Genomic DNA, 26,119 nt, shown 5'->3' with positions numbered 1-26,119 from the left:
AAATTATTGGTTTATGTTATGGCATTCAGTGTATAATGTTGTGATTTTGTGATACCAATAACCAAAAGGGGTAGGGATGGATCTATAAAGGAGCAGAGATTTTATATGTTATTAAATTAAGACAGTATAAATTCAGATTAGAGTGTTATAACTTCAAGACATTAAATGTAATCCCCATGGTAACCACAAGAAAATATCTATAGAGGACCATCTGGGTGGCTCAGTTGGTTGAGTGTCCAACACTTGGTTTCAGCTCAGGTCTTGATCTCAGATTTGTAAGATTGAGCCCTGCCTCAGGCTCTACACTCACTGGAGTCTGCTTGAGACTCTCTTCCTCTGGCCCTCTCCCACTCCCATGCACACACACGTGCTCTCTCTCTCAAAAAAATAAATCTTTTTTAAAAATAGAAAATAGCTATAGAATACACAAAAGGAAATGAGAAAAGAATTTAAACATTTCACTACAAAACATCAACTATAAACAAAAGAAGACAGTAATCCAGGAAGTAAAAGACCAAAAAAAAAAAAAAAAATGACAGAAGTCCCTCTTTAGAAATTACTTTAAATGTAAATATGTTAAATCTCCCTCAAAAAAGACTGAGATTAGCAGAATGAATAAAAACACACAATCAACTACATGCTATCTACAAAAGACTCACTTAATACCCAAAGATACAAAAAGCCTAAAAGTAAAAGAATGGAAAAAGATATTACATGCAAATAATAACCAAAAGAGAATAGGGATGGCAATACTAATATCAGACATAATAGACATTAAATATATAAAGTTTATAAGTGACAAAGAAGGACATTATATACTAGTAATATGGCAAGAAGATATAACAGTTATAAACATTTACATACTTAATGACAGACGATCAAAATATATAAAGGAAGCAAAAATAAACTATTGAGACTACATCAAAATAAAAAGCTTCTATACAGCAAAGGAAACTATCAATGAAACTAAAAGACAACCTATTGAATGAGAGAAATAATTGCCAATGACAATCTGATAAAGGGTTAGAATCCAAAATATATAAAGAACTTATACAACCCAACACCAAAAAAACAAAACAAACACATACAATCCAGTCAAAAAATGGGCAGAAAATATGAACAGACATTTCTTCAAAGAAGACATACAGGTGGCCAACAGACACATGAAAACATGCTCAACATCACTCATCATCAGAGAAATGAACATCAAAAACACAATGACATCTGTCAGAAGGACTAAAATCAAAAACGCAAAATAGAACAAGCATTGGCAAGGATGCAGAGAAAAAGGAACCACTGTGCACTGTTGATGGGAATGCAAACTGGTGCAGCCACTGTGGAAAACAGTATGGAGGTTCCTCAAAAATTATAAACAGAATTACCATATGATCCAGTAATCCCACTACTGGATATCTACCCAAAGAATCTGAAAACACTAATTCAAAAAGATATGTGTACCTCTATGTTTACTGCAGCATTATTTACAATAGCCAAATTATGGAAGCAGCCCAATATAGATGAATGGCTAAAGAAGAAGAGATACATATACACAATGGACTATTACTCAGCCATAGGAAAGAATGAAATCTTGCCATTAGCAACAATATAGATGGATCTACAGAGTATAATGCTAAGAAAGTCAGAGAAAGATGATTACAGTATGATTACAGTCATGTGGAATTTAAGGAACAAAACAAACAAACAAAAAAAATACGCTCTTAAATACAGAGAATAAATAGATGGTTATCAGAAGAGGTGCATGAGGGGATGGGTGAAATAGGTGAAGGGGGTTGAGAGTGCACTTATCATGATGAGCACGGAGTAATGTACAGAACTGTTGAATCACTGTATCATACACCTCAAACTAAATTAATTAAGGGAGCACTGTATGTTAACTATACTAGACTTAAAAAAATAACATTCAGGGAGCGCCTGGGTGGCTCAGGTGGTTAAGCGGCTGCCTTCAGCTCTGGTCATGATTCCAGGGTCCTGGGATCGAGCCCCGCATCGGGCTCCCTGCTCAGCAGAGAGCCTGCTTCTCTCTCTCCTAGTCTCCCTGCTGCTCTGCTTACTTGTGCTTTCTCTCTAGCTCTCTGTCAAATAAGCAAATAAAATATTAAAAAAAAAAAAAAAAAAAAAAAAAAAAAAAAAAAAAATAACATTCATAATTTCAGATCACAAAAACTTATACATGAAGGAAAAACTGACAGAATTGAGGGAGAAATACAGTTCCACAATGATACTTGGGAGACTCTTGGAAGAGTCTCAACAGTAATGCAGTCACTCAACAGTAATGCAGAGAACAACCAGAAGTAAGGAAACAAGAGAATTTGAACAATGTAATAAAAGTACTAGATCTGACAGACACAAAATGCTTCCTCCAACCACAGCACACACATTCCTCTCAAGGGCACATAGGACATTTTCCAGGGCGGATCAAATGTTAAATCACAAATTAAGTCTTAAGACTTACAAAAAAGGGGCGCCTGGGTGGCTCAGTCAATTAAGCCGCTGCCTTCGGCTCAGGTCATAATCCCAGAGTCCTGGGATCAAGCCCCGCATTGGGCTCCCTGCTCAGTGGAGAACCTGCTTCCTCCTCCCCCTGCCTGCTGTTCTACCTACTTGTGTTCTCTCTGTCAAATACATAAAATCTTAAAAAAAAAAAAAAAAAAAAAAAAAAAAAGACTTAAAAAGACAGCTATCATACAAATTATCATCTCTGAACACAGCCAGATAAAGTTAGAAATTATTCAGCAATTCTGGGACGCCTGGGTGGCTCAGTGGGTTAAAGCCTCTGCCTTCGGCTCAGGTCGTGATTCCAGGGTCCTGGGATTGAGCCCCACATCAGGCTCTCTGCTCAGTGGGGAGCCTGCTTCCCCTTCTCTCTCTGCCTGCCTCTCTGCCTACTTGTGATCTCTGTCTGTCAAATAAATAAATAAAATCTTAAAAAAAAAAAAAAAAAGAAAAGAAAGAAATTATTCAGCAATTCCAATTATACAAACCCAAAAGAACTGAAAGCACGATTTCAAAGAGACATTTGTACTCCCTTGCTCACAGCACCATTATTCCCCATAGCCAAAAGGTGAAAGTAACTGAAATGTCCAACAGTAGAATGGGTAAAGAAAATGTGGCATATACATACAATGGCATATTATTCCATCTTAAAAATGAAGGAAATTTTGACATATGATACAGCATGGATGAACCTTGAGGACACTCTAAGTGAAATAAGCTAGTCACAAAAATACGAATACTTTATGCTTCAACTGACACAGGTATTTATAATAGTCAAAATCATAAAGAACTTGTGGTATAATGTACTAATGGCTGCCAGGGGCTGGGAACAGAGGATATGGGGAGTTACTGTTTAGCAGGTACACAGTTTCAGCTCCACAAGATGGAAAGGGTGATGGGGACAGATGGCAGTAATGGCTGTACATCAGTGTGAACATACTTACTACTACTGAACTGTATGCTTTAAAGTGGCTATGATGGACAATTTTAATATGTGAATTTTACCACAATTTTTAAAAATATGCACAAGTGTTGGTAAGGAAGTGGAGAAATTGGAATCCCCATATATTGCTGGTGGGAAGGTAAAATAGTGCAGTCTCTGTGAAATAGTTTGATGGTTCCTCAAAAGGTCAAACATTGAGTTACCAAGTATCCAAGCAATGTCAGTTTTACCCCAGGGAAGTAAAAACACAGGTCTACAGGAATATATGGACACACATGTTCATAGCAGCACTGTCCGTAAGAGCCAAGAACTATAAACAACCCAAATGGCCATAAACCAGTGAACAAATGCAATGTGATATATACATGAAATGAAATGGAAGGTTATTCACTACTCAAGAGAAATGAAGGGCTCAGAATACTTACAAGCACAAACCCTGAAATGCCATGCTGACTGGAAAAAAAAAAAAAAAAAAAAAGGCCACATAGTGTATGATTCCTTATACAAAATGTCTAGAAAAGGCAGATCTATAGTGACAGAATGTAGATTAAGTCATTGCCAAGGCCTAGGAGTTTAGGGGAAATGGGGAGTGACTACTAATAGGGACAGATTTCCCTTCTAGGGTGATGAAAATATTCTAAAATTGACCGTGGTGATAATTGGCATGACTTCATGACTATTCTAACAACACCTCAGTTTTACACTTTAAATGAACGAACTAGATGGTATATTAATTACATTTCCATAAAGCTGTTTTAAAAATAAATAAATAAGGCTAGTTGCTTTGCTATGGTATCAACTCGTTCTTAATCTGGACAAAAGGCACTAACAGCCAGGAACGGTACCGTATGAACTGCTGGGTTATAATCTCACTCTGCCATTAGGCAGAATGTAGCTGCTTGGGTCATTATTTAAACTTTCTGATCTTTAATTTGTGCATCTTTTTATATGGATTAATAATACTTTCCTACCAATGCATGGCACATAGTAAGCTCATTTACAGTACTTGTTATTAGTAAATGCTTTTAATAATTCTGTGTAAGTAATATCTTGTCTAGTTAAAAAAGCTCTTACTGTCAGAAGACAGATGTATATTCCTCAGAAGTATCAAAACAATCTCTACTCATGGCAGTCATAAGATAAAGGAGCTCAATAAGTCAATGAACATTATTGTTCACTGCTGTTAATTCAACAAACATTTTTTAAGAGCATGCTCAGGTAGCAAAGCTTTGGTTTTGGGTTAAATTTCCTAGTGCCCACACCTTGTTTGGCCTACATAGGGGATTTTTCTTAAACCGAATTAATTAGCAATATTTAAGAAGAGAGAGATTTCACTTAGAATGCAGGATTCTGGATTCTCTTGGAAAATAGGAGGGTTTAACACTGGGCCACGTTCCCACTGGATCCTATAGGTGGAACTTACAGAGTTTCCATGTGAGACTGCATAGCTCTTGTGTTACCTGCCTGGCCCCAAATGCCATAAACATTTGCAGTATCTGGGCTGTCACAGACTGGAGATACAGATGTAAATCAGCCACAGCTATCAATCTTCAGGAGCTCACAGACTAGCATGTTATAACGAAAACAGCTATAATAAGTAGCTAGGTCACTTATTATCAGCCAGACCCATTTTATAGAAAAGGAAACAATTAGGCTCAAAGAAGTTATGTGATTTACAGAAGGAAAACCATATCAGCCTCACTAATTGATACATGCCTAAATTATTATAAAAGTATCTAACCACTTTCTCCAAACATCTACAAGAATGAAATGCAACAGTTAAAAGTAATGGTGAATCAAGGAAGTAATGTTCAGGACCACCATGCTTTGATTAACTACCACTTTCAACATTTTTTTATACAAGAAAGGAGGAGACTTGTTAATAAAGTGATACAAAATGAAGCAGGAGCTTATTATTCATTAATAATTAATAGCTTATCGGGATGCCTGGGTGGTTCAGTGGGTTAAGCCTTTACACCTTCTGCTCAGGTCATGGTTTCAGGGTCCTGGGATTGAGCCCCTCATCGGACTCTCTGCTCAGCAGGGAGCCTGCTTCCTCCTCTCTCTCTCTGCCTGCCTCTCTGCCTACTTGTGATCTCTCTCTCTGTCAAATAAATAAATAAAATCTTTAAAAAAAAATATTTAAGAGCTTAACAACCAAACACCTATCATTTGTTCTGATATATGAAGCTTCTTCAGAATATTACCAGACTCCATTTTCACAGAAAACACAGTAATTAAAGAGCCCCAAGGTGAGAGAAGGAAGATTGAGGATCATTTCTAGGAATCATGCCAGGTTCCTGTGTGTTTAATCTGTCCTTGGACTGACCTGGCCCCATTAATCAAAGCAACTGGTTGTCTGGGAAAATAACATGTTTTCTGATCTGAAAAACAGATATTAAAGGGAAACTATGATGTAATGAAGAAAAAGAAAGCAAAGACTATAATAAATTCAACTATATTTTCTCGCTTTCTGTGGTGTTACGTGAAAAGTAATGGACCAAGGTCTTTATTGCCCTTCTGTAACTGTACCTGGTTGAACAGGTTAAACTAATAGATGTGTTTACAAAACAATGTGGAATAATTTCAGTATTTGATACCGCTACTAGACCTGTTTACATTTAAGTTCAACATGACTTACACATTCTTTATAAAACTGTGTTCTTAAAAAAAGATGTAAAGAAAAAATTTTCCATTATACATGGAAGCTTCTTTTTCTTAAAAAACAAAACACAAAGATGAATACAAGTTCAAGAAATTTACATCTGGCCTCTATCTTTATATCAGGCTTAAGATAAGGGGCTGAACGAACCCAGACCCTCTGTACCCATTTCAGTGCCTGGCACACAGGAGACATGCAAGAAATACCAGGCTTTAATTGAAAGCCACTAGGTAACCATGTAATAAAACATACTTCTCTTACAAAACATTTTTAATATTATTTTTCAAATTTAAATGTATAGGCTATGAAACTATAATAATATTCAAGGCTGAATTTATTCTTAGGTTTCCTAGATGTCAGTCTTAAGCCATTGGGATTTCTAGGTTTTCCTTCTGTGGGAGAATAAAGGATACTTAAGTCCGTGTTGCTCTAGTTTATTTTTATAACCTCAGGAACTAGTGCCACGTCAGGAATAGAGAAGTTACACAACAAATGTTTTAGAATAAATTAGTCTAGCTTTTATATTAATAAGCTACTTCTCTGCTCTGGATCTAATTAAAGTAATGATTAAGTAAGCACTTAGTACACAATAAGTTAGTTAACTCATAAATACTATTCAACAAGAAGTAATCCAAACAAACTTAAAACACACACTTTTTTCCCTGTCCTGGTTGGCAACTTTAGCTGTCTGACCTTTGATTTTCAGATTAAGCTTGGTTTTCTTCAGACTTTCTAATTCTAAAACAATGGTTTGAAGAAATGGCCCTCTAGTAATTATATTTTCAGAATATAAACTACTCTCTCCTTGGATAGTTGTCAAAGTTACCTTAAACTGGCAATATAGACTCGGTCTCCGTATTTTTGCTGGACAGTATGACTTCAAATTCTCTGCTATCTAATCCTTATAACACCCCCTCCATTACCAGAAAAAAAGAAGAAGAAAACAAAAAACAGCTACTACCAACACCACTACAACACTCCATTACAGGAGTATCAACATCAAACAAAAGGATGAGACATTTATAGCACACTCCATCCTACAACAGCAGAATATATATTCTTGTTCAAGAGTATATGAGAGATATATGAAGACAGACAATATCATGGGCTATAAAACAATCCTCAAAAACATTTTAAAAACTAAAATCATATAGAATGGGGCGCCTGGGTGGCTCAGTGGGTTAAAGCCTCTGCCTTTGGCTTGGGTCATGATCCCAGGGTCCTGGGATCAAGCCCCACATTGAGCTCTCTGCTCAGCAAGGAGCCTGCTTCCTCCTTTCTCTCTGTCTGCTTCTCTGCTTGCTTGTGGTTTCTGTCTGTCAAATAAATAAAAAATCTATAAAATGAAATAAAATCATATAGAATGTATTCTCCTACCAAAATTGAATAAAGTAGAAATTAATAAGAGAAAGATAACAGAAAAATCTCCAAATATTTGGAAAGTAAACAAGACACATGTAAATAATCCACAGGTCAAAACAGAAGACAAAGAGAAGTTTTAAAAAACACATTTAACTCAATGCAGATGAAAATGAAATACATCATTATAGGATACACCTAAAGCAGTACTCTGAGGGAAATTTATAGCATGAAATAAATACATATAAAAAGAAGAAACATCTCAAATCAGTAAACTCCCACCTCAAGAACCTAGAATAAGGGCAAAATAAATCCAAAGAAAGAAAAAAGAAGGAAATAACAAAGGTAAGAGCAGATAAAAACAAACTGAAAATAGAAAAATAGAGAAAATCAATTAAACCAAGAGCTGGTTTTTTTAGATTAATAAAGCTCACAAACTTCTAACAAGACTGACAAAGAAAAAAGAAGAAGACACAATATACCAATATCAGTAATGAAACAAGATATCACTATAGACCCCCTCCCCGATATAAAAAGGCCAATAAGGGAATATTACGAACTCTATATACATAAATTTGACAATTTAGACAAAATAGGCCATTTGCTCAAAAAAACACAAACTGCCAAAATTCACACAATATGAAATAGATAGCTTCAACAGCCCTTAACCATTAATAAACTTGAACTTGCAATTTCAAAACTACCAAAAGAGAAATCTCCAGGGCTCAGAGAATCTCACTGAAGTAGTCTACCAAATATTTAAAAAAGAATTAACACCAATTCTACCAATTTCCAGGAAATTAAAGAGTAGGAAATACTTCTCTGCTGTTCCCCCTGCTTGTGTTCCCTCTCTCTCACTCTCTCTTTCTCTCTCTGTCAAATAAATAAATAAAATCTTGGGAAAAAAAATTCAACACCCATTCACCCATTCACCATTTAAAAAACAACAGCAACAACAACAGAATACATGAGAGCTTTTTCAACTTGCATCAACCAAGAGCCTGTGAAAGACAGGGTGCTTTTCTCCTAAGATCAGAAACGAGAGACAAGAATGTTTGCTCTCACCACTCTCTTATACAACATAATGCTAGAAGTTCTAGCCAGTGCAATAAGGCAAGAAAAGGAAATAAAAGGCATATAGATGGGAAAGGCAGAAATTAAACCATCTCTATCTACAGAGGACATGACTGTCTACATAGAAAATCCCAAGGAATATACCAAAAAATTCCTAGAGCTAATGAATGAGTTCTTCTCGGTTGTAGGATATAAGCTAAACATACTAAAAAACCTGCTGTATTTCTATATACAGCAATGAACACATGGCCATCAATATTAAAAATACAAACCATTATGGACCTTGAAAATATTAGGCTATGTAAAATAAGTCAGACATATAAAGACAAACACCAAGATTTCACTCATATGTGAATCTGAACAAACAAGCAAGCAAGTAAGCAAAACAAAAACAAGTTCACAGATATAGAGAACAGATTGGTGGCTACCCGAATGGAAGGTGAGTGGGGTGCAAAAATGGGTGAAGGAGGTCAATTGCATGGTAATGGATGTAGCTAGACTTTTTGCAGTGATCACTTTACAGTGCATACAGATGTCAAACTATAATGTTGCACACTTGAAACTTAGGTAATATTATATACTAATTGTATCTTAATTAAAAAATACAATACTATTTACAGTCAAAAAATGAAATACTTAGGTATAAATCTAAATCATGAACAGGATTTACAGGTGAAGACTACACAATGATGATAAAATCAATGGAAAGATACACTGAGTTTATTGATTGAAAGACTCAACACTAAAGATGCTGATTCTCCCAAAATTCCAGCAAGATTTTTTTATAGATAAGAGATTATTCTAAAATTTATATGGAAAGGGAAAGGAGCTAGGATTGCTAAAACAATTTTGAAAAAATGAGAGGAATCAGTCCATCCAACTTCAAGACTCATAACTACAGGAATCAAGACTGTGATGATGGCTGAGGTATAACACAGTCCAACTGGACAGAAAAGAGAACCCAGAGAAATACCTACATAAATATACCCACTTACCTTTTATAAAGGTACAAAGCAACTGATGGAAGAGGGATAGCCTTCTCAACAAAAAAGTGCTGGAGCAACTCGACATCCACAGGCAAAACAAAACAAAATAAATAAACAAAACCACCAAGATCATGACCTAAATCTCGCACCTTATACAAAAACTCAAAAGGTTTATAAATTTAAAGATTTTATTTGTTTATTTGTCTCAGAGAGAGGGAGAGGGCACACACAAGCAGGGGGAGCAGCAGGCAGAAGAAGAAGCAGGCTCCCCACTGAGCGAGGAACCCAACATGGGACTTGATCCCAGGACTCAGGGATCATAACCCCAGCTGGCCAAAGACAGAGGTTTAACTGACTGAGCTACCCAGGTATTCTGAAATGATCACAAATTTAAGTTTAAAATGTAAAACTATAAGACTTAAAAAAATAGAAGACATGGGGCGCCTGGGTGGCTCAGTGGGTTAAAGCCTCTGCCTTCAGCTCAGGTCATGATCCCAGGGTCCCTCCCTCCCTCCCTCCCTCCCTGCTTCCTACTCCATCTCTGCCTGCCTCTCTGCCCACTTGTGATCTCTGTCTATCAAATAAATAAATAAAATCTTAAAATATATATATATATTTAAAAAAAAAGAAGACAATCTTTGAATAATTCTTTTTCTTAGACTTGACATGAAAAATATGATCCATAAAAGGGAAAACAAATCAATAAATTGGACCTCATCAGAATTAAAAACTTCTGTTCTGCAGAGAACCTGATTACAAGCTAAAAGGGAAAACTAATCAGAACACAGATTTGCAAACCGCATGTCTAAAGAAGAACTAGGATCTTCAGAAAATTATGCTGAGAAAAGAAGTCCTAAACATAGTATGTTCCAATTTTATAAAATTTTTTAAATGACAGAATTATATGGAGAACAATTAGTGGCTGCTAAAGAGGGAAAGGAAGGAGTGCGGACAGGAGGGAAGTGGGTATGGCCATAAAAGGACAACATGAGAGATCTTCGTGGTGATGGGAAATATCTGTATCTTGACTGTATCAATGTCAATATCCTAGTTGTGATGTTGTACTCGATCATATAAATATCACTGTACTACATCATGCATGTATATCTATAATTATTTCAAAATGAAAAGTTCAATTAAAATTAATAAACAAGAATTTAAAACTCTCCACAAATACAATTATATATTGCCTTAACTCTCAAATCCCCACTCCCTTCTTCAGCAAACTCCTGCCTCTTCTGTGTCAGATATCCACTTTTACCAACCTTACTCTAGTTAATGAAAACAACCTATGTACCATCGTCTTCCACACAGCCAATTATTGGAATCTGGGTGTGCATTTGGCTGAATATCCCCACAATGGATGCAGATGAGGTCAGCAGGAAAGCCTAGGACCAACACCAGCAGTCTGTATAATTCTGGCACAGGTTACCCAGTCGGGCACCAGCAAGAAGGTGTGGCCACCTGCCTGTTAGGCTGTGGGTAATTATCAGCCCTCTCTATACTGCTTCCTTTGAAGCCATTCACCTAACCCTTGGAACACTTCCACTGTTATCTGTATCACACTATGGGAGAAGCAAGCGGCATTGCAGTCATAACACCACCCAGCAGACACATCAGTGACAGACAGCCGTCCCAGCACCAATTCTCCTTATTTATCTTCCACATGAAAGCAGCAGATGCCATCAGATCTTCTCTGTGGGTTCCGAGATGAAGATCACTACTTCATTATCTTCCTTCCCCTCTTGCCAAATGGCGGCCCTGAAAACATGAGGCAGCCAATGGGCAATGCTTCCCAAGTCCCTTTGCCCTCAGGTGACACAACAGTCACTTCCTTGGGAATCTGAAACCAACCATAACTCCGGGTGAGCAGTCAGTGAGTGGGGGGTCCTGCCAGCACTCTGAGGAGAGAGCTGTAGGGTTCTCCCTATGGGCACATCTCTTTCCAACTAACAATCCATGAGAAGTGTTTTCTAAGCTCATTCTGACTCCTGCAGTGATGACTTTACACAAGGCAGAGGAAGAATTTGTAAAGAGGCAAGAATTTGTAAAGAGAAGACCAGTCATAACTGGTCACAGGGGGATCCAGTACTCTTTAAAGGAGCACATAAAAGTACATCCCCGGTGTACTTTTGTGACAGTGACAAAGACACATGCTTGCAAAAGTTTTGTGGGTTTTTTTCAAATCTTCTCTCACTAATGACTAAGATGCTTCCCAGGTCTTTCCAGGTGACCTGGACATACACAGAGAAGGTGGCTGTCCCAGCTCAGTACGATGAGAGCCTGGGAACCCTCCTGCTGAGCCAGGTCTCCTTTCACAATGTTCTTTATCCCAGACTGATCTGCACAGATACCCACTATCTTCATCTCAGAAGAAAAGTGTTCCAAGTGACACAAAGGGCTCTTAAAAATCCCCAACCTCCATTGTGTACGGAGGAAGACCTGGCCTCTACAGAGATGGCTTTCCAGGAAAGCCAAGAAAACAACACTGTCCTACTGACAACAGGCCATTTCCTTCTTCCTTGAGAGATTCTTCATCCCAGCAGGAAAGGAAATCTAAGAGACTGGCAGTATCGGCCCATAAAAATGAAAAAAGGGTATTCAACTCCTATACTACAAAATCAACAAAACTGTAATCATCTACTTGAATAATTTCAATTCGGTAGTCCAGCATGCACCAAAATTTAATAAACCACTTTGCTTTAGAATAATTGTCACATGGGGTTTGATTTAATTAATCTCAGCAGGCTTGAAAATAGCCCCCAGGAAGTCAATGCGATCAACTTCCCTCAATTGTGCTAGAATGAAAATGTAAGTTAACTATGCTACCAAATCAAGACATATTTAGGCAGGGGTGGCGATTTTCTGTGCTCTGACCTATCTACCTGTAAGCACTGACCTTGTAATGCTCGATCAGTCTCGCTTCTATGTACCAGGAAGGCTTCTGGCTCAGTACCCTTTCAGGGTGAGCACCTTGTATGAGGGGTCAGATTAGAAATAAAGATTAGGGAAAAGCAGAAAGAGTTCTTGCTTCCTCCTCCATGTTTCTTCTATGTTAGAAGGAAAGCAGACCCCATTCTCAGAGCCCAGGGTATTTTTCCTAATTCTGACTGGAGTTAAGAGAAGACCAGATGATCTTCCGGCAGCACTGCTGACAGGCAGAAGAAAGCATACTTACCCTCTCCCTTCTGAGTGTCACTGCCCTCGAAGAGGATTCCAGCCCAGAGAGCAAAGCCGAGAGGAAGTGAATCTTCATCACTCTCCTCCCATCCAAGAGTGAGATCTAATGAGAAAAGGTGAGACTCGCAGGGGGCAGGAGGGCTAAGCTCTGCCAGAGTTACAACTTAGACTTGACCCTGTCCATGTGCCCTCAGTACAGTGCCTCACCCTGGCCCAAACTGGGTCTGCATTTATGAATGAATGGTCCCTACGTCTCAAGGAGCAGAGCATTGTCATTATCCAGAAGCCATCCCGACTTGCAGAAGCACAGGATGCTCAGCAAGGTGTGTGTGGCATTTCCAAGTCTAAGCCTGGAGACAAGCACCTGCCTCCAGGCGACTCAACACTGAGCAAGAGCTGTTTATACCAACGCCGGGTGGTAAGGACCGCACTTGGAGATACAAATACGACCCAGAAAGCCTGATTCCACAAGCTGCACATTTACAAATCACTTGTCTTACCCACACCTTTGCATGACTTGCCATTAAAAAACTAAGAGTTCAAGAGAAGCTGCCACTTTCCTTATTCACAATTCCACAATCCAGAATTCATTCATTTACTTAGTGAGGCCAGGAGTCTAAGACTCAACTTAGAAGGGAACTTTATGTAATGAGGAGCTCACTCTATGTCACACTGTCAGAACACAGTATGTGGTTTTGGCTCCAGCATATACACCCTCCCCTAGACACACACACACACACACACACTCACACACACACACACAAGTACATGTGCACAAGCACACCACAGATCATAGCCAGGAACCGAAGCTGGCACGTAAAGTACGCAATCCTTTTCCAGGAAGTACAGGACACAATAGTTTTGGAGAAGTGGCCTAAGGTCACAGAGAGCGGTCTTTAATGGTAGATCTGAAACCGGATTTGGTAAAACAAGTAGGCTCCTCAGTTAAGACGAGCCAAGCAATCACTGGGGAAGTTTAGATTTGTTTCAGAAAACTCAAAGGCAGAGAAAACAGGTCTAGCAGATTTTAAAACATACCATTTTAGAGAATATTTTGCTTATTTTTCCTAGCGCATTTCAGATTGTTAACCTCAAATGTTTAAAACCTAAATGTACTTCGAACTGTTCTCATTTTGAATATATAATCCTTCCGAATAGAACTAAAGCTTGTAGATATTAATATAGCCTCGCCTTCTTTACTGTTTTCAATGAGGACTTGGGGGATGTTATTTCAGAAGGATCCATGGAACATTTAAGCAAGGGCAAGTCCTCTGAAGGCCTGTATTTCTAAAGCCTATTCAGTCCGAGAGTAACTGCAGTGATAATGGTAAGACCACACAATGGAGGCTAGTCTTTACCATAATACTGAGCCACTTGTGTGCTGGCTCTACGAAAGTTTCCCCAGTGGTAGGTTTTCACTTAGTAATCGGGCAGCAGAACAAATATAGTGAATCAATTATTTCCATTTGCAGCACACACTTAAATGTCCCAGGGCCAATCTCACAGTAAACACCAATTACTTGCATGCCTGACACAGAAAACAAAACCAAACATGTACTCTTTTTCACAGAAAGAGCACAAATCAGAAACCTGAGATATGAATTCACTTATTTCTCATTTCTTTGTTTAGTTTGGCCACACTAAGAGGACTGGTTGTAGACTGAAAGATAGGACTAACCCACAGAACTCAATCTGCATCACCCATTTCCTTCTGAGGGTACTAACTATTGCTCACTTACTCAAGCCTCCTGGTCCCAGGCAACCTACATTTTAATAACTTGCCAGGATAAATGAGAATAATTGTTGCATGGGGTTTGGCTTAATTAATCTCAGCAGGCTTCGAGGAAGGCCCATGAAGTCACCAGGAAAAATGTCCTTCAGATGTTCCATTATTAAAAGTGGAAGAATTGTGTCACCAAAAAAGACAGGTATAGAAAAGACTGCAGTTATAAATCAAAACCGAAATACTTACACATGCTGATAGAGACAGAGACATGTTTGTCCCTCCAAAGGAGGAAGGGAAGAAATAAACTTGCTAGCTTGGCTCTTTTGGTACAAAGCAGGTACTTATCAATAGTTGTCAAATTAATAAAACAATGAATAAACGTTGATTTAATGTATGTGACAAGACAGGGCATGCAAAAAGATTATACATCTTTTCAAGTAATGGTTAGAAATACATAATTTAGGACATAGTGACATTTAGATCCCAGAAAATAGAACCATGCCAAAGAGATGAAGTCTAAAGATTTATTCCAGGTTTGAAAACTGGCATTTAGGTACAAATGACAGATTAGAACTGGTACAAAATAAACTGGGTTCAGATCCCAACTCTGCTGCTTGCTAACTCTGTGACCTTGGGAAGGCATTTACCGCTCTGTGTTTCAATTGCCTTATCTGAAAAACGTAGACAGTAATGGTCCCCAAATATTAAGTACTCCCCACCCATGTTGTAAAGCATTGCTACTTCATGATTTTAGAATGGTTATATTCCAAAAATTGGAGTTTTTCCATAGAGAATTGGGAAAATGGTGCCCAGGGCTGAGAAGGCTGTGGGGGAGGACACACTCTGTTTACAGCATGACCCTTGCAAAGAGAGGGCTTAGAGAATTAGATGTGGAGATCCATGGCACTGGGCTATTTCACCTCTCAACTCTCAGAATAAAAGACGGGACCACCAGAGATTTCCAAACCAACAGGCATTTGACAATTAACAAGTATTCATCAAACAACTGAAATGGCTCACTTTCCCCTCTTGTTGCCATAAAACCATCAGAGTCTCCTCCAGCACATGTATACGAAGCAATTATTGCGCCAGGCACTCTGCTAAGCAAGAATGGACTCATTTCATCCTCCCAACAGCTGAGCACAGTGATTCCCAAACCTCCCTGCACATGGGAAGCTGCTAAAAATTTCAATGCTTAGGTCACACCCAAAACCAATCATAGTATTTGGGGAGGAGTAGGAATCAACTTAAAAAAAAAAAAAAAAAACAAAAAAAAAAAACGGGCTAATTCAAATGTGCAGTGAAGTTTGAAATGCTACCAAAAGGCTGGGTATTGTTCCCACCTACATTTTTCAGATAAGGCAACTGAGGCACAGAAAGGGTAATTAATACCTTCCCAAGGTCACATAGCAGAGTTAGGATCGGAACTCAGTTTGACTACTGCCAACACTAAAAATCAGGAAAGATGGAGGTGTTACAGAAATAATATAAAACACTAATGGGCAATGAAATGAAGTGGGGGGCGGGGAGAAATTGTGAGAAAGTACATACACTTGGCAAAGAGATGCAGGACATGTGGACAGCTGTGGACTTGAGGAAAATCCTACCCAATCCAACCAGGTAGGAACAGAGTTTTCACTCTCTGAAAACCTTATCGTGTAGCCATGAAGAATAACTATTTAGGACCTCCTGAAAGCACATGTACTAGAACAGTGCTTCTCAAACTCTGGACCTCTGCAGCTCTCCATAGGTCTGAGAGAAAGCCCTAGAATTTGCTCTTCCAACAAATCCCCAAGTGATACTCAGGCCAAACCACTGCTCTAGACAAACAACAGTCATAAATGATAAGCTGGGAGCTATGCCATGCAGAAGTGTTCAGAGTCCCTAGGGTCCCGGAGCTAAAGTCTGTCTCCCCACCTGTGCTTACTCAATCTGGCTGAATCCACCTGCATTATGCCTCCCTCTGTCAGCTCCTTCCCCAATCTGCTCATCCCATTCAGCCCAGGCTGTAGTTAACTCCTCCTCCAGGAAGGCTTCCTGGATCCTAGATCTCTCATGGGCTCCCTAAATCCACTCCTCACAAACTGATCACTATATCTGCTACACATTTTAAGACTTTCCTTTCACACATCTACCTCCCCCACTGGACAGGAATGTGAGGCTCCTTGAGGACCACAGCTGTTTCTGAGGACTCTTTCCATCTTCTCCATCTGGCACAGGCCTGGCACATAAAAGATACACTATAAGCATGCACATGTGAGCACGCCATTCTACCAGGAAGGGTGGGAATGGAGCAAGTAGAAGCAAGACTCAAGTAGGAGCTGGTTTTCTCAGAGCTATAGCTGATTTCAGTGTATAAGCTGGATGTGTCTCAACATACATGTGTAAGTTGTTTCAGGACTCAGGACTCCATCTCTCAGCACACACGGTAGTCAAATACTAGGGCCTGACCTCAGAAATGTGTTTAATGTGACTGAATTGTAATTTTAACACTCAAGTCCAAGACTGCTCACTGTTTATATAGAACGACAATTTCTACAAAAGACTGTGATCAAAGTTCCAGTAGCAGGAACATATCTCATTCCCCGCCTCCTGTCCCTCCGTTTTAAGACAATAAAATCCTGGACTCACCCTCCCCTTGCATCTGCCCTAGACCATGAGATCGCAGTTTCCCACTTTCTGGCAGGCTGCCTCCCTCCACCAACAACACTTTCCAGTCTGTCTGGTCATTTCAGACCTGGGTTCTATTTTTCTCCAAGGACAGCTTGCCAGTCTTAGGGGAAAAACTCTGTCATGGTGTCAGTGGGGGCTGGGGGTTGCCCTCTCCTTCCAAGTTAGCCATGCAGAGTCCTCTCAGAGCTCCCCACCCTGGCTGACTCCAGAGAGTGAGGATGGGAGGCAGGGGAAGGTTCCAGTCCAGATCTGGCAGGCAAGAGCGCCCAAAGATATTATGAGTCAGGCACACGGTCCCTGAAATCACAATGTCGAGTTCTCATTTCTTCCACAATGATCCAGAGTGGTCCTACTGCAGGGAAACAGGCAGAGGTTGTATCTGACCAAGAAATCTCGTCCTTTAAGGTCTGGTGAAGATGGGGTAACAATTGTGTCTCCAGGACATTTGAACATTAGGGCAAAAGCACGCGGTATCACCTGCATCCACAGATGTGGACCTTCGGAGCACAGTCCGCGCCATGTATCAGAGATCTGTATGGTCCTCTTTCCATTCGTGGCACGGCAGCAGCTCCCAGAGCCCTCTCAGGCAATGGCAAAGCGCCATGTACATCCCAAGTGAGACAGACAGGGATGGGCCCTGAAACTCTTATGAGCCTGCCCCTCCCCCCCAATTGCAGATGCGATGTTACATCTGCAGTTCACCAAACAGGAACCATCTAGTTCGGAAAAGCCTCTGCAAAAGAGTGTAGCCAAAGGGAGTTACAAGGGACAGAGGAGACAGACACATGGAAGCATGTACTCAGATCTCCCGAGCCAGGCAGCCCAGTGCTCCAGTCTCATCCTTGTCACTTACTATGAGGCTTTGGCCATGAAAAAGTCCTTCACCTCCATTTTCTCAGCTGTTAAAGGGGAGCAGAGAAATCTAATTTGCTCTTTAGTTAGAATGATCCTCATCTCAACCACAGAACACAGATAAATACTTGAGATAACTACTGTACCCTCAATTCTCCCAAGGATGGAACCTTAACTGCCCTTCTCATTCCAGAAGCATCAGAGAAGTTAATTACATATGACGTGTACCTTAGGGCATTAGGGTTTAATTCTGTCAAGAAAGACTGATACAGAAGGAGTTAAGCAGCATGGGTAAATACTACCCTCTAGGTTCCCGGAGGGTTCCTGGAGGGAAGGAATTAAATAGAAAGGTAGGAGCTGGGAATCAGGGGGGCTTAGGTGGGAGGCCCAGTCCAAGAAAAGGGGGGAGAGCATGGCAGAGCCAACACAGAAAGAAAAGCTAACCTGACACGCTCTGTCCCCTTCACTTGTTCCATGTGAGATGCAAGGATGAAGGAAATCATATGAGCACTTTGTGCCTAATGCATTTGTCTGCAAATGGAAAATACAATTAAACATTACAGTTACTGATCTTCAAACGCCCACGTATTACATGATTTGCCTCTAGAAAGCAATGTACACTTGGTGTTCCTTCCTGATGTTTTGGAAATAACAAAATTACTTTTCTAAATCCTCTGAATTTATACTTCCATGATTTTATGATCCCATTTATGCCATTACATATTTCAAAAGCAAACATTTTAAGTGTTTAGCTTTCAGACCCAAAAAAAACAAACCCAGAAAACCCTGACAATTTCTATTTTAAATGAATCCTTCCAGAACCTCTTAGCTCAGGATAGGAAGAGGAAAGAAGGCTCATTGTTTTCAGCAGCAAGCAGACAGATCAACCCACCAAGCTGTACCGCCAGTCATGAGGAGCAAAGATCAACAGATCGGGGATCTAAGCTCAGGTCTCCCAGCCTTTGGAGACTACTGCTTTCCCTTGGAGACGTCATTTTACTTCTCTGGGTCAGTTTCCTCATCTGTGGAGCGTAAGATCCCTTCAAGCTATCAAAGTATAAAACTTTACCTACACTCTGCCTCAGTAGCTGCAAAAGGGGAAATATTTGCCTCCAACTTTCAGGATGGTAAAGACCAACAAGGAAATATTTGAACAAGCTTTTGAGATTACATAATGAAATAGAAATAAACGAGACTCATAAAATCACAGGGCTATCAGGGGGGCCCTAGAGGTCTGACCAACTAGTCAAAGTGAATCTCAAATTCCCAATGCACAGGAGACTGCTGGCGATTATCTCTCTTCCAGCCTTCCTGTAGCTAAGGGGACCAATGTATTCTCTTTAGGAAGCCAACTGAAAGAAAGCCTGAATTGACAGTCAGCCCAGATAGTGTCCCCAATCTTTCCAAAGGACATCAGGCATTGGATTTTCCCCCTGCACTGTTCTATAGGTATAGATAATATGCCCTCAATTGTTGTAAACTGCAGACTAAATAAAAGGTGCAATTCATGACCTTATTCCCAAAACCAAATCCCAACCTATGTCTGAGTTCAGAAGTTCCTATAGCATAGAAGTTCAGCACCTGGCAAGAAGGGCTCTGCCACTAGAGAGCCTTGAGAAATTGGGCCTGTTACTTCTCGGCCTCTCTTGTCTCATCTGTAAAATGGGGAAAGTAATAGTATCTACATTTCAGGGATGTGAGGAGGATTAATGAGGTATTAGAGCATGTAAATCCCTCAGAAGAGAGCCCGGCCCAGACTAACTGTTTGATAAGTATATTCAATATTGATATCAATATTAACATAATCCAGTAACTATGTATATGATACTGGAGCAGACTGGAAGGTCCTGAAATCCAGGGTACTCCTGGGGAAAGGCAGAGGCTCCCTCCCTCCACCTTCGGACCCTTTTCAGGCAGTCTGAAATGAAGATGTCTGCAACCTAATGGAGGACTGATTGTAAAAGAGGAAAGGGAACCTAGGAATGGTGGTGGCGTAGAAAATTCACAACCAAAGGAACTGAAACAAGGTGTGCTGTGAAGGCAGCAGCAGGGAAAGCATTTGTGGAGAAGTAGGTAAAAGGCAAGAAAGCACCATGTGGGAGAAATTGGGGAGAGAAGCAACACATGTGCACGTGCACAGCACAAATAAAAAAACAGATAATCATCCTGGTTGGAAGATGGCAAATTTGGGGGCCGAAGGAGGTCACTGAAAATTACAATATCGTATAAAAACCAGTCACATAAAACTCTATAAAGGATGTGGGGGCAGAGAACAAGGGTAGCACAGGGAGGAGTGCATAATTAACAGGCACCAGGAGAACAATGGAATGAGGAGGTATGCAAGTTGGGGGACATGAAGAAAAGGTGCATTTGTTATGAATGGTGCAAAAATAAAATGGAGTGAGATTTCTGTGCCTGTTAGCAAAGGGAAGCAAAGAACTGGGAGATCTGAAGGGAGGTTGTGGGAATGAAAACACCAGGCAACACAAAAAATGATATGAGGAGCAGAGAAAACCTGGGGGGTGTTGATTTTTGGATAGTCTCGATAATAAGTGTTCACTAAATTCAAATTATTGTTCTATTACCAACACTATCATCCAGTGAGGCGAAGCAACTAGCCAGAGTTTTTTTGTTTGTTGGTTTGGTTTGGTTTGTTTTTTCGCGTTTGGAGGGAGGGGAAATTTGTTGAGGCTCTGTAACTTTACACAGTCAGATGGGTGGCCCGCCAGCCAGCCCAGGTCACCTGAGTTCCCCCTGACGTGAGCAGCACTGCTGGTGTCTACCTTCCTGGAGCTAGTATGCAAATTCCCGCACCACGTCAACCACAGCTGGAACCAAGCCGACTCCGGCAAACCTTCCAATTCAGAGGCGACAGACACCGAGTCCCGGCGGTCTTTCTCGTGAAATGAGACGCAGCTGGGACCTGAGGAGAATCTTGCTTTCAAAACTAAGTTCTCGGACCGCATCCGCTCCATGGCAACCAGCTACAGCAGACCCGGGCCGGTGCCGGTGGCACCGGTGGCGCCACCCGAGGGAGCGGAGCTGTGAAGGGAACACCGGCCGCACCAGGCTCCCCGAACCTTTGTCCGCCCTCCCCGCGCAACCTCGAAGGCCAGGCCCAACGAGTCGGGAGCTTGGGGTAAAGTTTCAGGGTAATCCCCGAACGGGTCGCGCCGGAGACGACCTCTTCCAGGAGCGCCGGCTGCACGCGCTCCCCGGGGTCAACGCCGCTGGCCGAACCTGGGGGTTGGGGGGGTCGCCGAGCAACCACTGCAGGGCACCAACAGGTGGGCAGCTAGGGCTGCCCCGAGAAGCGGCCAGGAGGATGGAGGACGAAGGAGGGCGTCCTCGGGCTTTGAAAGCCGTCGCCTGGGGCTGATTCCTCTCCGCGGTCTCCCGGCTAACAGCCCCAGACGCCTGCCCCCACGCCCCGCGCGCGCCTCGCACAGACGCACGCCGGGGTGCAGCCTCACCTCGTGCGGCTCCCACTCGACGGAGCCTCCAAAGCCAGAAGATCCAAGACGTCCCCGCGACACTGGGCCGGTCCGGGTCCCACGGAGCTCGGAGCACGCCGGGCTCTCGCAGAAGCCTCTGCTCCCGTGCGCTGCTTCTGGGCTGGCGGCGGGCGGGGCGGCTGCCAGAGAAAGCGCGGCGCTGAATCCCGCCCGCGCCGCGGCAGCCGGACTCCCAGGCCACGCCCCCACCCCGCCTCGGGCCACACCCCCAGCCCATTTTAGAGCTACGCCCAAGCCACGCCCCCAACCCGGCTCTCCCTCTACTCCCCTGGCCCCGAGCGCGTTTCCTCTCCAGGCCACGCCCCCGACCCGTTTCGGCCGCGCCTCCAGCCGGGTTCTCTGTCCACTTAGGCCATGCTGCCGACCACACTCACCCTCTGCACCCCGGCCTTGCCACGCCCCCTGCCCGGAGACCCGGCCAAGCCGGTCCCTACCAACATCCCGGCTTCCCCCACCATCTTCCCAGCCTTTCCCAGCCCCTCAAGGCATCCCTCATCTCCCATCAGGATATCCCCCAACCACGCCCCTGGCCCTGCTACACTTCCCCCCCCAACTCCTCTTGCCCTCAGCTACCCCCCGAGCCCGGCTCTCTTCCAACCACCCCCAGAGACTACCCCATACCACCACCCCCAGCCGGGTCCTCCTAAGCCAGTCTCTTCCCCTACGCCATCAACCCCCAGCCTCACAAGCCCAGGGTGGGAGGAGCCACCTAGTAGCCCAAGCAACCCCTGGTACCCCAGTCCACTTGCCCCACTTCTGCCTCGGTTTGAAGTTCTCTTTACGCGAAGGAGCAGAGGCTATGCTCACTTCTGAGCAAAGGAAACACTGGGTGCGGATTTTTAAAACTACCCTTCTCCCCAGGAACTAGGGCAAGTCTTATTGTACTGTTTAGTGAAGCCACTCAAAGCACTACCATAACCTTTTCCTTGTGGTCCAAAGGGTAATCAGTAATTTCACATGAAAACCACAGAGGCGAAGCAAGCCCTTCTGTGCGAGGATGTGGACCCCAAACACTCTGTTGATTGTTTACATGCAACTAATGAAACTTGTAAACATATTCTTTTAATAAGTGCCAGTTTTTAGATGATTCATTTAAACGGTTATTATCCACCAACACTACTTTAAACGTGGATTATTTTTATAATCAAAGAACCATAACAACTTTTTTTAAACTAAAAAACATAAAACGATTAAAGTACCCAATGAGGAGTAAAAATTAACTTTATATATGCTTTTTTAAACAGTGAAAAAGCTTCTAAATAGTGAAAAAACTTTTTTAAAATAGTAAAAAAAAAAAATCAAATGGTGGTTACAAGTGGTTATGCATTTGTCAAAATCCACAGAAAGAGTGAACTGGAATGTAAACCTGTTCATCATAATGTATCAATATTGACTCATCAGTTCTAACAAATGTACCACAGTTACCTAAGATGTCAATGATAGGAGAAACTGGGGGGAGGGAGGGTTAGTATATGGGAGCTCTCCTTTACAGAAAAAAACTTTTCTGTAAACCTAAAACTGCTCTTTAAAAAGTCTATTAATTAAAGCAAACACACCAAAATATTAATGGTAATTAACTCTGAGTGGGGGAAATTTGAACAAATTTTTTTTGTTATGTGAATTTTTATTGAAACCCCCACATTTTTGGCAAAGAGCATATATATTTTTAAAGCAGAAAAAATATTATGCAAGCAAACTATGGAAAATTTTGGAGGCATAGCATGAGAGGTTAATATCAAATATTCCATTTTATTTTTATTTTATATAACTTTTAAAACATCTGTCTAAAGCTCTTATAAATGTTAAAAATTATATCTATTCTACTATTGTTAAAAAAAATTTCAAGGGCTACACTGAATTTTTTAATGATCTCTAGAATTAGCACCCATCTGGGGAGAAAATTTTGATTTTTCTTTTTAAAAAATCTGGGTCTCAAAGGATTATTTCTGCCTTCTTGGAAATCATAATTAATATTTACATGCAACACTTTTTCTAGTGAAGAAAAACACTATACTCAAAACCAAGTTCGGGGGTGGGGGATAGAATTAAAGAGTCCTGGCCCTCAAATACTTGGAGCTCTGTAGAGTTAGAAGCATCTGCCTCCGTGACACCTATGACCCTAGCAAAGGCTTTTTGCCTGAGTTTCAGTGTCCTTAGGGAAAAGGGAACCCCCTCTCTCTCTGCATTGGTCGGAAAATACCAAACTTGACCCCATATAAGAATCCTAGCATCTTAGCCCACATAGGGGCTTAATACTTACTAGTTCTTGCCCTTTAAATATATATATATATATATATATATATATATATTGTTTTAGGGAGAATCTTGAGCTCCTGAGACAAAAGATACTAAGTTGTTGGAACAAGGCAGGATAGTTCAAGAAAAAACTCACTGATATGACCTGGAGGGATTGGATGCTTAACACTCAGCACCATCACTAGCCAAAGCATGAAGGGGATAAATCACCATCTCATTTTTCTAATCAATTAAATGAGAGATCTGGACCAGCGGTCTCTAAGTATCCTTCACTTTCCATCACTGCAAGGGGAATTTCAGTGTGGCTTCTGAGTAAAAAGGCCTAAGTCTCCTGTAGTGACCTCTCTCTTTGCCCACAGGACCAGCCATCAGTCACTGCCCTGCAAACAAAGTTGACATCTGCTTTCTACCCTCCCTACAAAAGAGAACCTCCCAAGGCTTCTTTGAACTTTTTTGTTCCTCTCCATGATCTGCTACTACCAGACACTGACTAGGAGCCGAAATTCTAACAGTAGCCAACCTACAGCTTTTCCCCAAGATTCATTGTAACACCACTCACTGGTGCTTTCTGCAAGAGAGTGTCCAGGGATAGAAGCTACCATTTCTCACCCAAGTGTGCGGTGCACTTTTCTTTTTTCTCATAATTACGTCTCCAAAATTTTAATGTTTCTGTTACTATTTATTGAGCACTGTAATATGCTGTGTCATTGACATTCCTTATTTCGTTAAAGCCTCAAAGCAGCCCCCGAAGTACTATTATGTTCCCGTTTTAAAGATGGGGGAAACAAGCATCAGAGAAGGTGAATTAATTGTCTAAGGTTACCCAGCTGGTAAGTAATGGGTCAAGGATTTAATTCCATGCTCCTGCTTTTGAACACTATGAAGAAGACTGTACTGGGACTTCCCTCAGTGTCCTGAGGACTCATGATGGTGTTCCTCTGCTGAAAGTCCCCACTCCTTAGGGGTTTTTCAGGAGCAGGGACAAGGGAAGAAAGTGCTCTGGATGCAACGCTTGTCTCCCATCTCTCAGCCTCATATGTTGAAGTCCCACCCCACAATGAGATGGTTTTAGGAGGTAGGACCTTGGAAGGTAAGCAGGTTTAGAGGAAGTCATGAAGGTGGGAACCCATGATGGGATCAGTGGCCTAATAAGAAGAAAACTCCGGTTCTCTCCCTCTCCCACTTCCTCTCCCTTGGGAGGACATGGCAAGAACGTGGCCAGCTGCAAGCCAGAAAGTGTGTCCTCAACAGACACCTTGGACCTCCCAGCCTCCAAAAATGTAAAAAATAAATTCCTGTTGTTCAAGCCACCTAGGGTGGTCTTTTGTCATGGCAGCTACGCTAATACAGAAAGCAAACTCCTTTTTTCTTGTTTTAGATTGTTTTTCTTCGAGGAGCTTCCAAAATGGAACCCTTCTGGCCTCGAGCCTCACCCTCTTCTGCTTAAAAAGTTACCTGACTGGTGGGAGAAATCCATTGCTCCACCTAACCTAATAATAATTTATTAAAGCTTTTCACTCTTTTCGACTTCTCAACCCAGACTATTCCAGGAAGCAATCTGAGGCCAGTGTCTCTTCCTCAGAGCCACTGTCACCTGGATGGGGTACCTGATGGTCCATACCTGGCTGGGGAAGCGGGAGGGCCATGCAGAGAATATTAACCAGAACTTGTCACACAGACCCAAAGTCACAATCTCTCATTGACTTTATCTCAGGGACATTCTCACTGACATTTTTATCTTCATCTGCCAGTCTCCAGTGTCCTGTTTCTTAATTGGTTGTGAAAGTGGGAAGGGGAGAAAAGATAGCTTGGCTGGCCCACAGTTGTCCCTGAAGGGGAAGGTAAAACCTTAACAGGCATCAGCCAGCCTTGTGGCTCCAGGAAAATTGTTTAACCCCTCTGCGACTTCTCTCCTTCTCTGTGACATACTGTGGCGAATTTGTGATAATGTATGTAAAATCCTAACTCACTCTCTGGCACGTGGTAAATGCTCCATAAATGGTAGCTATCATTATTGATCAGAATGGTTAAGAACGATTTGCAGTCTTTTATTCCACAGTTTATCAGAGCAGACATGTCTCTAAACCCAAGCTTCCTAGGATGGAAGAGTAATGTCTGGTATTTGTCAAATTATTTGGGCACGTAAATATCTATTGGAGGGAGGGTAAGTAGTGTCCAATTAATCTGGGCATAGAGAGAAAAGGGTTTTCCCTGTTCTTTTTTTTTTTAAGATTCTATTTTATTTATTTATTTGACAGAGAGAGGATGGCGAGAGAGGACATAGAAGCAGGGGGAATGGGAGAAGGAGAAACGGGCTTCCTGCTGAGCAAGGAGCCCAATGCGGGCCTCAATCCTAAACCCTGGGATCATGACCTGAGC

The 26,119-nt window shown here is 41.6% G+C and overlaps 1 protein-coding gene across 4 annotated transcripts in view; it reads right to left on the bottom strand.

Moving 5' to 3' along the window:
* The window catches only part of SPATA13 (spermatogenesis associated 13), a 341,308-nt gene that overhangs the window by 129,036 nt on the left and 186,153 nt on the right, over positions 1 to 26,119 (bottom strand). Inside the window, exon 1 of one of the 4 annotated variants that reach the window (XM_059144761.1) lies at positions 21,443 to 21,665. The exons of the other annotated variants lie outside the window; for them this stretch is intronic. The gene's annotated coding sequence lies outside the window, so the exon portion shown is untranslated. Of the gene's footprint in view, positions 1 to 21,442; positions 21,666 to 26,119 lie in introns of those variants that run through there. 4 annotated transcript variants of the gene reach the window in all.

This window comes from Mustela lutreola, chromosome 13 (genome assembly GCF_030435805.1).
Source record: "Mustela lutreola isolate mMusLut2 chromosome 13, mMusLut2.pri, whole genome shotgun sequence".
In the NCBI taxonomy this organism is placed as follows: Eukaryota; Metazoa; Chordata; class Mammalia; order Carnivora; family Mustelidae; genus Mustela; species Mustela lutreola.
Note: the sequence above shows the minus strand (reverse complement) of the source record. Positions and strands in the feature narration are given on the sequence as shown.